Genomic DNA, 13081 nt, shown 5'->3' with positions numbered 1-13081 from the left:
ATTCTATGGTATTCGCCAGATAATGAACTACTTTGAGCGATCCCGATCATAACTACTATGAGTGATCACTAAGCACTACAGAAAAAGATGATTCATTAGTAGCTAGCTGAAGAGTCAGTCTAGGGAGTTATACTTGCTCCTAAGGTTTGTAGTTCATGCTAAATCCTATCATAGTTTACCTCCCTAAAGTTTCAAACAGTGTGTGAAATATAATCCCTAGGATACTTTATGCAGCTCTTGCTTTTCCATATAAACTACTTTAAATTTATTTTCTCTATATTTCAAATAAGTTTATCAAGCTCTTCTTAAGGTTCTGATATTCACAAAAATCTAAGCATGCAAAAGATATAGTATCTCTATATCGATATAGTGTTTCTACATTAATAAACCATCAAAGGCCCACGCTTATGGCGACTCTAACTCTAACGACTGTCAGGTAGCCTTTTGCACCTGTTGCCTTTTCTGAAATTTATAGGGTTAAGGTACGTTAAGATAACTCAAATTATAGTAAATATAATTGAAAGAAAGGACTCAAGAAAATAACTCAACTACTCAAGTTTATTCTCATGTATATAGTTTATATTCTCAAGAAGCATAGAATATGGATTCATGTCTAAAATCCAATAATTTTCTAGCATGCACATTTTACTGAAAACTCAAGGATGCGATTATATTCTCAAACATACATTGTAATACCCCAAATTTTTATCCCAAAAATCATTGATTTTTTTTTTCAAATGGTTTTAAAAATTACTGTGAAAATTCAAAACTTGATAAAAGCTTTGGCATGTTATAAATCCATCATATCATTCACATATAAATATAAAACTCAACTTCCACACTTAATAAAAGTCCATTACGAAAATTTAATTAATAATATCAAAGTCCTTAAAACAAATATAAATGTTCATAATCCAAAACATTAGCAAAATGGAAATGGATTTGGCTCGGTTTCCGTCGCAACCTTCGGTCATTGCATTGGTCCTCTATTTGCTACTTGAAAAAAAATCATAATAGGGTCAAACTTAACTTGTCGTCAGTAGGAAAGTGTTATTTAATACACATAAATTAAAATAAGCATGCACAAATATATTTCAACACTCACACATGCAGATATCAATCAATACTTTAAGATATACACGATGTAATGCTTACACGATTTCTAATCATTCACTTTCGCATATTTATTTCAATAAGAAGCAATTACATATTTATGAATATTTAAACATACATGAGCAGTTAATAATGTATGCACTTATCATTGCAGAACAATCAACCTTTTATGCATGAGTAGTTTTAACATCTTTAATTAGATTTTCTTTTCAAATAATGTATGTCATGCATCACTAAATGCATAGTCAATTTAGGTTTCAGTTCTTAGCCTTGTGGGTACTAACACAAGCAATAACCTAGATCAGAGTCATGACATATGCAATATTTTCATATATTTGTAGCTTTGGTTTGGCCGAACATCATTCACCAGTGCTGAATAAGGGACAACCAAAGCGAGAAAAGCTCCCAACACCACCAACCCGATGCATCAGACTTTACTCATGAGATTCTGTCTTTCACACTGCAGTTCAATGTGGAGGGTTTTCATATCTTCGTAACTGGAGAAAAGTAACCTTTCATGCTAAAAAACAGTATCCACAAAGCCAGAAGTATCATTTACCCTCTCCTTGTAAGTATCAGTATTTAGTGTTACTTGTTTAACCCTTTTTAATTCATTGATTTCATGCAACACATAATTCAAATCAAATTAAAAGATTTGGGCCTCTTCAGGGCTCATGGATATACATTTTTCAAATGCGAATCAATAACCATGCATCAATGCACTTGTATACATTTTTTACTTCAACATTCATTCATCAATATGCAATGGTCATAAACAATTAAAGGCATCTATATTCAATTATATTTCATGCTCATTTTGTTCAGTTCGATAGCAAATAGCGACAAAACCAAATAGTGCATAGGCACTTTATTCAGTTTGTGTCCTTAATTAGAAACTCAACCCCTGTATAAAAATCACTTTAACAATACATATACATTATCACTCATTTCAAGATCATCACATGTAAACACCGGCAAAGTACTACATGCATCGATAACCTAATTCTTAGCCAGTTTGGGATCTATCGAACCCTAAAAACTATATAACAGTTTCAACTATCACAGAATTGTGTACAATTTTTGGATAGAGCTGAATTTTTAATAGAATGTAAAAAATTTTGTCAGCTTTTTGATGCCACAAATTGTTTGTAAAAATTTCTTTGTATGAGAGAGGTATGACCAATTTAGTGTTTGCCTATACTTTTTTATTCCTACTATCACTTTTTTATATTCATTCTGAGAAAAAAGCCCAAAAACTTCACAGATTATGTGAAATTTTGTTACCTTTTCAACGCAATAAATTGTTCATAAAAACTCTTTTGAACGGGGAAAATACGAACAATTTACTAGACTGATATCAGGCCAAAAATACTAAATAGCGAGAAACATGCACTCGAATGAGCATAAATTGGTCACCCTAATTGAAATGTTCATAAACTATCAATGAAATAATTTCATATACTATTTTAAAATTCTTAAATCATAACAATACATATCTTTCTACAGACAAATCTCATTTTCATAGTTGTTAAACTGAAAAATCGATCCATCTTTCTTAAAACTATTTGCTCGAAAAAGTTTTCAATATTTTTCCTAATTTCATGCATATAACTAAATTTTTTTCACAAAATCATGGCATATTTTCAATTTTTCTACATTGACACCATACAAATTTCACAAAAAATCAATTACATATCTCCCTATTGCATTCGAAAACCAATTTTGTTTATAAGAAAACCCATCATACGTGGTTGGCATAAAATCTTAGGCACTTATTTAAAAAACAAAATTCTATGGACTGAACCGACTCTCACTGGAAAATCTGATCAGTCCCTTCTTAATTAACATATTTATGGATTCACGAAGAGTTTTCATTCGAAAACCCTTCACGCTTCGAATCTGGGTAAATCCGCTATGCTCGATTTGCCCATATCCGGATACAATATAATGTCATATATTTTTTTCTATTAAGACTCGAGATTAGAGTCCTTTCTCACACATATATGTGTGTGCACACCTCTCATTCAGAGTGTATTCAAACATATGCGTGCCACCCTCCAAATTTAAACTCCATATAACTGATTTAATATAAACCAATTTTTGAGAGGGTTTTCAATCTGAAAACTGTCTCTACTCTAAATACAATAAATCTGACGTTGAATCCTCTCATGTGAGGTTTGGTACAGAGTATATCTATTTAGATTCAGAATAAACTCGTGCATATGAGTTTCAATCTATGTGTACAAAATAGAACCCTTACCTTTTTGTGAAAAACACAAATCTGATTGTTGAAGGACTAGTTCTTCTATCAATCTACCTTCTTTCTTTTATAATATGGTAGCTCCTTGCTCAGCCTCGGTTCAATGGAGGTACAGACCTCCTGTGATGTAAAAGAGGAAAACTCAAAAAGAGATTAACAAGAAGAAGAAGAAGAAATAAGAAGAAGAGGAGAAAGAGGGAGATAGAAAGGAGAGAGAAAAGAGAACCTAAAGAGGCAAATAGGGGGGAGCATGAACCCCTCCCAAGTTCTTATATGGGATTTCTAGCCCTTTCTAATTCTCTAGCTCCAGTCCATAGTTTCCTAAAAGTATCTCTTTTTTCTCAATTTTTTTTCCTTACTTTAAGTAATATATATATATATATATATATATATATATATATATATATATATATATATATATATGATGCTTTATAACTTATATAATATAATTGCATTAACTATATGAATAACATACTATATTTATGTATTATATGAACTCAAAGAATCCCTTGAAGGCCTACAAGCATGGGATGTCCCCCTTTTGGCTTACTTTCTCATTCTCAAAACAAGCTAAAATGGCTTGCTTGTTTGGCAAGCCATTGACTTGTTTCTTTTATATGCAATATATTTTTTTCTTTGTTTAGCTAATCTAGGCCTTAGATATTTTTGAATGCTATGCAAGGGGGGTCCAAAAGGATGGATGTCTCCCCCTTGTGTGCCTTTTTTTCCAAATTACAAATTGTTTGCCAAGCAAGCAATTTGTGTAACACCCCAATAAATTGGACGGAAAATTTTGGATTTTTTTTTTTGAAATAGCAGAAGTGACAAGTCCAAGTGTCGGGCGAATTACAGGGTAACAGAGAAGTAGGAAAAAGCAGCACATTCATTAATTAAAGCATTAATGTTATTAATTACATCTCATAACTAAAACATAAACATAACTAATCAGAGTCTAAACATAAAATACTGAAATAAATAAGGTCTCTTGGCCACATCCGTAAGCGACGCTCTGATGCCTCATTTTACTCGCTACCTGAAAAGATTTAAAGCAGAAGGGTCAGACTCCTCTGTCTGCGTAAGAAATATTACATTTATATGTTGTGCTCAGTGCCCTGTGTACAAATATGTGCAACAATTTAAGTTCTGAGCTATCATGTAACTTATGAATATTCTATTGAATTATGCATTCTTTCTACATCGTTATACAGTAAAGAAAGTAGTGCTATAGCTAAATTCATTCACATAAGCATGATCTTATTTCTATCATTTCTATGGATTCCATGTCACTAATTTCCATGTTTACACAGAGACTATTTACTAGAACAATTCAACACTTTTTATGCTTATTTTACTCTTACCCTGTGGGTACGCACAAACATTTGACATCGTATCAGACCGAGACCATATAGATGTTTATTATTTAGTAACCCGTATGACTAGCCGTAGACGGTCCGTGACCGAGAGAGAACTCCCCAGAGGCTAGAACAAAAAAATTAGGATGCACCCCTTGACACTTCTGCAGAAGATTTGGATTTACCACCTAGGACACATTGGTAGTCTTGGCCCCCTAACTCCATGGATTGGGGACCTGGTGAGCCGCCTAACTCTCACAAAAATACGAAGGTCCACAAAGCTTGTACCACCTACCCTCTCCAAGTTAGACCATGAGTCCGGTAACATATACCGTCTTTCAGGTGTACCCAGAGCGCGAAGAATCCAGTATCATACACCGCCTTTCAGTGTACCCAGAGCCTCAAAACTTTATGATGTTGCATACATTTTCATTTTTGTTTATTTTCCTGTGTGAGCCATCACACCACGGGGGATTTCCCCAAAAATCCCAAACCCAACTCAGGGTACACACACATTATATGCATTTTAAAAACAGGGTGCCATGAACACCATCAAAGTATCATTTCTCAGAACATAGCTCGACTCAGAGCCCACATTTAAATATTTGTTTCTGAGCCATGACGTACGCATTCGTACCCACGAATGATGACATCCCCGTGGCACATGGGCTCGATCCCTTAATGAATATTTATTTTTTTAAATGCCCAAACCATCGTTTGGTGAAACCGTAGGCACTCCCCTTATTCAATGGATTCTTAACTCGACATGCCTCCTATAGTTGCCACCAGAAGTATACGTGATCCGGAACATGCGACCACTTTGTCGCCCCCGGTTCGGGAGGAGCTGGACTACTTGGTCTGGTTTATCACCCTCACCAGTGCGAGGCTACAACCACCAATTTGAGAAGAGTGAGACATTGTGGGACTGCACTGCCCAAGCAGTGTAGCATCCCCATAAAACCGTGCTTAACAGCAACAGACTCCTTGTCGGTCTATCGCCCTCCGCCAAGTAGTGGCATGTGACATAGTCGCAACGACTGCACAATGACAGCGGTTACGAAACCGGCCATGTCAACCTGTAACCGGTGTAACACAGTCTGCCTCGACCCAGTACATGGTTATTTAGTAGCTAACTGGCTCAGTGGAGCCTTGTCGATTTCAATCCTTTTTTCAATCATAATACATATATATTGTTATAAATTTTCTTTTCAGAATGCTACTACTGGTTATTCAAGGTATGCGACCTCACCGTTTACAAACCCACCTAAGGATGCTTTAGCATGGTTCTTATGTGTGATGCAGAACCTAAGGTAAACAATAGTGTACTAGGTTGAGATCCATGTTCATCATCTGGTTTACCCTACAGACTAATGAGTCATGCAATACTGGTTCCCTTTTTTTTCCTTTTTCTTTTTTGTATCCCCATTTCAGAGTTTGTAAAAAAACACAAGTAACATTTTATATTTATCGACAACATATTTCCAACCATAAGATAGATTTCATAGTAGCCTATTGACAATCTTGACTAAGCCAAAATGCAGATTTGCTTCCCACTGACGACCTACATAACGAGTACTAGTAAATAGAAACGACATACTGACTAGTATTAGCAAATAAAAATGAGTACAGCAGTTTCAGCCATGGCACCGTGAGGTGGGTTTAGTAATAGCATACTGACATCGTCTGATAGGCCAGACACATCCCTACATTTCCTGGATGATCAGGGACATGTAATACGTGGGCGTTCGACTGAGCGTTGGACTTAGGATCCAGTGATCTCAATTTTTTTTTGAAGGAAAAATGAAATACCCAGCGTATTCCCACTATGATCGTCGTAGAGGGAGAGCTTCACAGTCCATCGCTGGACTGCATGTTTGCTTAAAGAGATGTCATGGCGAAAAACCATTTGCTAGACTCTCAGCATCTCCATGTAGAAAATAAACAGTGTAACCTATACATGAGCGGGCCTCAGAACCCCAAACACCCACACATGTAGATGATGTCGATTTAATAACATCGATGGTGTTGTAGCATATTTGCGCTACAAGAGATCGAACACTACACACAAAAATAACACTCCTTACCTTTTTGAAGTTTTTACCAACGTTAATGGCATCTCTTGTGTTTTTTTTTTCTCATGTTGCAACACACTTGGTCATGAAGAAGATGAAGACGACTTCCACGGTTCAGCTATAGAGGTCGAGCACGATAAGAGAGAGAGAGAGAGAGAGAGAGAGAGAGAGAGAGAGAGAGAGAGAGAGAGATAGAGAGATAGAGAGAGAGAGGTTTAGGAAATCGTGTTTCACGATTTCTAAAAAACCTCTCTTCCTAAATTATCTCCACTATATTAGGTGGAGCTTCAAAAATTCGAATTCACTTACTCCCCTATGCCCCATGATTTTGGGTGGGTTCTCTTCCACTTCCAAAAACACCCTTCTCCCCTTTGACTAAAATTTCTTCAACTTCCACCTTTTTCTTTTTTTTGCTTTAGCGGTGCCCTTCTATCCCATTTTGGTGGGATTCCCCTATCTTCTTGGAAAAGGAAAAAAAGATAGCCAACTCCCACACGTTTTTCGTGGGAGATGGGCTATAACGTAAGGATTCTTGGAGTCCACATTTTTTTTACTGAGTTAAAATCATGGTCTTTTTGTGCAAAAAAAAAGAGAACTCTGTGCACAGAGGGTTTCAAACCGTGGTTTTCCATCAAAGGGGCAACAAACCCCACCACTTGTGATATCTTTGATTTCGTTGCAAAGTGTGTCTACTTTATTGTATTTATCCCTTTTTGTTCCATTCCGGATTTCATGTAAAAAGGAAACATTTTTCCTTTCTACATAGGCACACCGTGGGTTTTGAACTAGGGTTGTGGTTTCAAACAACTGTGCGTCTTACCACAACACCGCTTCACCATTTGTTATTTGATTTTGCAAAGTAATTCTCTATATGCTTTCTTGGGACATTTCCCTAGTTAGTGGATTTTCGCATTTCCACGGGAAGTTTTCTCAAGTTTTTCCATCTCTGCACTATCTTATATTTAATATGCTTCGGATTTCATGCTATAGTCATGGAATATTCGAATTCCTTGAATTATCCTCGCAAACCGGGCCGGATCTTGAGATCTCACTAAAGTCCGACTTCAAGTCCCGCTTCAAGTATTCCTCATTGGATTTACACTAACTAACTCGTAAGCATTGAAATTGCATTGAATATGACCAAAAACCATATTATTTCACACATATGTATATTTTTATTCATTAAAAGTTTCTTAAAATTCATGAGTTTTACAATTTGACTTGGTCTATCTTTTTTTTTTCCTTCTTTCAAACTTACTATTTCATTCATGTTTTTTTTACTTTAACATGTCAGCCCATCCTAAAAGATTCTAGGATGGGACGTCCCCCGCCCCTCATCCCCCTCCCCCACTTGGGAGGGTTTTCTTATCATATGGAAGCTTTTGACTTTGTTTTAAAATTTTGATTTTTTTTTTTAAACTTTTAAAAGGCTTTGCAATTTAAAGTTTTAAATTAATGTTTTTTCAATTAAACATTAAGGTGCCACATAGGATGGGCCCATAAGAGACAACCCACCTATGGACCTCTACCTCTTTATACGATTTGGTTAAATCCCATTATCCATTCCATAATTCTTTTATTTTATTAATTAATTTTATTTAGTATTTTGGATTTCAAAATTTCTAAAACCATATTTAAATTTTAAATGGAATGACTCTACATGTAATCTAAATTATTTTAAATTCATATTAAATTATTTTCAATACTTATTTGTCATAATTGTTTAAGTTTTCTTCTCACAAATGTCATTTTTACTGAAATTAATTTCGAATGCGATTTTCTCTAGGGTCGGCAGGATAATTTAGTCATTTTCATTTTTTTCCTTGTAAATTGGATTTTAAACTCATGAAAATAAATTCAAATTTATTGAAATTACATTACATACATATCAAATTATCCTAAATTTGTCTAAAATCATATTTGACTTTATTTTGATGAAATTTACTAATTATTTTATTAAATTTTATCTTTTTCATAAATTTGATTCTGAATGTGAATTTCACTTGAATCAACTTTAATTTTTCATAAGATATTTATTCTCATTTATCTTAGGTTAATTTACATTTTTACACTCATTTCTTATTTTATTATTAATTCTATTTTATTCATTTAACATACCCTGGAGAATTGCATGTATTATATCCAAATTCAATTTAAATTTATTAATAATATTAGAGACTTATTCAAAGTCCTTAAAATAAATATGAATGTTCATAATCCAAAACATTAGCAAAATGGAAAAAGATTTGGCTCGGTTCCCGCAGCAACCTCCAGTCTTCGCATTGGTCCTCTATTCGTTACCGGAAAAAAAATCATAATAGGGATAGACTTAATAAGTTCTAAGTCGTAAAACACTATTCAATACACATAAATTAAAATAAGTATGCAAAAATATATTCCAACACTCACACATGCAGATATCAATCAACATTTTAAGATACACACGATGTAATGCTTACACGATTTCCAATCATTCACCTTCGCATATTTTTTTCAATAAGAAGCAGTTACATATTTATAAATATTTAAACATGCATGAGCAATTAGTAATGCATGCACTTATCATTGCAGAACAATCAACCCTTTATGCATGAGTAACTTTAACATTTTTAACTAGATTTTCCTTTTAAATAATATATGCCATGCCTAACTAAATGCATAATCAATTTAGGTTTCAGTTCTTCGCCTTGTGGGTACTAACACAAGCAGTAACCTGGATCAGGGCTATGGCGTAGGTAGTATTTTCATACAATTATGGTTTTGGCATGGTCGAACACCATTCACTAGTGTTGGGTGAGGGACGATCAAAGCAAGAGAAGCACCCAACACCACCAACCTGAAACATTAGACTTTACTTATGAGATTCTGTCCTCCATGCTACAGTCTAATATGAAGGGCTCTCCTATCTTCGCGGCTAGGGAGGAGCAACCTTCCGTACTTAAAAATAGTATCCACAAATCCAGAAGTACCACTTACTCTCTCCTTATAAGCATCAATATTTAGTGTTACTTGTTTAAACCTTTTTAATTCATTGATTCCATGCAACACACAATTCGAATCAAATTAAAAGATTCGGGTCTCTTCAGAGCTCATGCACAAGTTTCAAATGTGAATCAATAACCATACATCAATGCACTTGTATATATTTTTTACTTCAACATTCACTCATCAATATGCAGTGGTCATAAACAAATAAAGGCATCTATATTAAATTATATTTCATGCTCATTTCATTTAGTTTGATAGCAAATAGCGACAAAGCTAAATAGTGCATAAGCACTTTATTGAGTTTATGCCTCTAATTGGACACTCAATCCCAACATAAATATCATTTTAACAGTACATATGCAATATCACTCATTTTAAGATCATCACATGTAAACACCGGCAAAGTACCACACACATCGATAACCTGGTTCTTAGCCGGTTCGGGATCCGTCAGACCCTAAAAACTGTATGACAGTTTTGACTATCACAAAATTGTGTATAATTTTTAGACAAAGCTGAATTTTTAATAAAATGTAGAAAATTCTGTCAGCTTTTCGATGACATAAACCGTTGGTAAAAATTCCTCTGTACGAGAGAGATATGATAAGTTTAGTGTTTGCCTATACTTTTTTGTTCTGACTGACATTTTTCTATACTCATTCCAGGAACAGAGCCCAAAACTTCACAAATTGTGTAAAATTTTGTTAGCTTTTCAACGCAGTAAACTGTTTATAAAAACTCGGTTGAACGAGGGAAATATGAACAATTTACTGGATTGATATCAAGCCAAAAATACTAAATAACGAGAAATATGCACTCGAGTGAGCATAATGGTCACGCGAATTGAAATGCTCGTAAACTATTAATGACAACATTTCATATACTATTTTAAAATTCTCAAATCATAACAATACATATCTTTCTACAAACATATCTCATTTTCATAGTTGTTAAACTGAGAAATCAATCCATCTTCCCAAAAACCTCGAAAAAGTTTTTAGTATTTTTTTTAATTTCATGCATATAACTAAATTTTTTTCACAAAATCATGGCATATTTTCAATTTTTCTACATTGACACTATACAAAATGAATAAGAGAATTAAATCAAGCACCATAATTGATTTTTTCATAAAAAATCAATTAAATATCTCCCTATTGTATTCTTAGACCGATTTTGTAAAAAGTACCGCACACATCGATAACCTGGTTCTTAGCCGATTCAGAATCTGTTAGACCCCTAAACTGTATAATTGTTACAACTATCACAGAACTGTGTACAATTTTTGAACAAAGCTGAATTTCTGACAAAATGTAGAAAATTCTGTCAACTTTTTGATTTTGCAAACCGTTTATAAAAATCTGTGCGTGAGGAAGATACGACCAGTTTAATGTTTTCCTATACTTTTTTATTCTGATTATTATTGTTCTGTGCTCATTTGGGGAACAGATCCCAAAATTTCATAAATTATGTAAAATTTTGTTAGCTTTCCAACGTAATAAACCGTTCGTAAAAAGTCTTGATGAGGGAGATATGAATGATTTACTAGACGGATTTCAGGCAAAAAATGCATAATAACAAGAAACATGCATTCGAGTGAGCCGAAATTTGTCACCCGAATTGAAATTTATGTAAACTCTCAATTACACAACTTCATATGCTATTTTAAAATTCTCAAATCATAACAGTACATATTTTTCTACAGACAAATCTTACTTTCATGGCTGTTAAACTGAAAAATTGATTTGTTTTTCCGAAAACTATTTTCTTAGAAAAGTTTTTGGTATTTCTCTTAATTTCATACATATAACTAAAAATTTTTCACAAAAACATGGCATATTTTCAATTTTTCTATATTGACAGCATACAACATGAATAAGAGAATTAAATTAAGCATCCTAATTGATTTTTTCATAAAAAATCAATTGAATATCTCTCTATTATATTCGAAAATCGATTTTGTTTCTAAGAAAACCCATCATACACGATTGACATAAAAATCTTAGGCAATTAATTTTAAAAAATGTCTAAATCAAAAAAGATTTTTAGTAATACACATCCTACTAGTATTCTTATATGCATAGAGATACATAATAACTTAAGCAAAACTTGCAGTGTGATACTGATGGCAGGATGAATCTTGAACCAAACTTTCCATAATAATTTGTTAGTTATCGCTTTCACAAGCAAGATACTTGATTGATTTAAAGGTATGAGAGCATATGTCACAATGCATATAGGGATATGACATGTAGTATGGATATGGTGCATATAAGGTTCTAATTGAATAAATGTTTTAAAATGTAGCATGGGGGCATGTGATTGTTGTATATGATATCCTAATGTGCATATAATAATGGTTGAATGCAGTATGTCATGATTGCGCATAGAATTTGACATGTGTGTGCATAATAACAAACATGCATTTGGTTATAAAAGTATGAACTTGAGACACATAGTGTGGGTGGACAACCCAGCTACACTGACCTATTGCATTAATGAAGAGAACCCTGAGAGCGATTTTCAGACAAAATTAGTCACTAAAATCGCAGAATGATGGATCACATTAGTGGTTTCGAGCATAATTAGTTGTTGAACTCACGTGAACAAACTTTCCTGACTTTCCTTGGAGAGGGCAATGTTACAACTTGCATGGACCCTATTTTATTTTGCGAGCGAAAGGTCTCGTTGGTCTCCAATCTATGGAGTTAAGAGAGAGTCAGACTACCTAAATTTGTCATAGGTGGTATATCCATGTCTTTGCAGAGTTAAGATTGACCCTGTTTGTAGTCATTGATGAGTTTCTCTCGGTGTTAGACTGTGCTCAGGTGATTTTAGCTCAGTCAGTATCTCGATTTTAATTAAAACACATTGAATAATATACTCTGAGTGATTTAGACTGGGTTATGTGACCATTTCATGTACACATTAGGTCGTTAAAAATGAAACAATGCATTAGTTGAATATGAACATTTTTACAAATATTGCATGCATGTTCTTAGTTGCAATTGTGTTTAAAGCATGCTATTGATTATGTGATGATTAACTATGATATAATTGAAAATTATGTTCTCTAAAATTATCTATTTTGATAGAATGAATGGATTGGATTGGTAGAAATATTTTGACATACCTGTAACTCGCTCAAATTGTTTAACTGATTTCAAATGTTATTTTCGTTGTGATTTGAAACCAAGCAAGTTTTATTAATTGGTTGTCTTATATCGAATGTTGTTCTAGAGAGCTAGTAATCATCGGTACTTGCGTAGGCTGACTCCTTAGAGTTTGATTCAATT

This window comes from Nuphar pumila, chromosome 2, assembly GCF_984573655.1.
Source record: "Nuphar pumila chromosome 2, dmNupPumi1.hap1.1, whole genome shotgun sequence".
Lineage (NCBI taxonomy): Eukaryota > Viridiplantae > Streptophyta > Magnoliopsida > Nymphaeales > Nymphaeaceae > Nuphar > Nuphar pumila.
Note: the sequence above shows the minus strand (reverse complement) of the source record.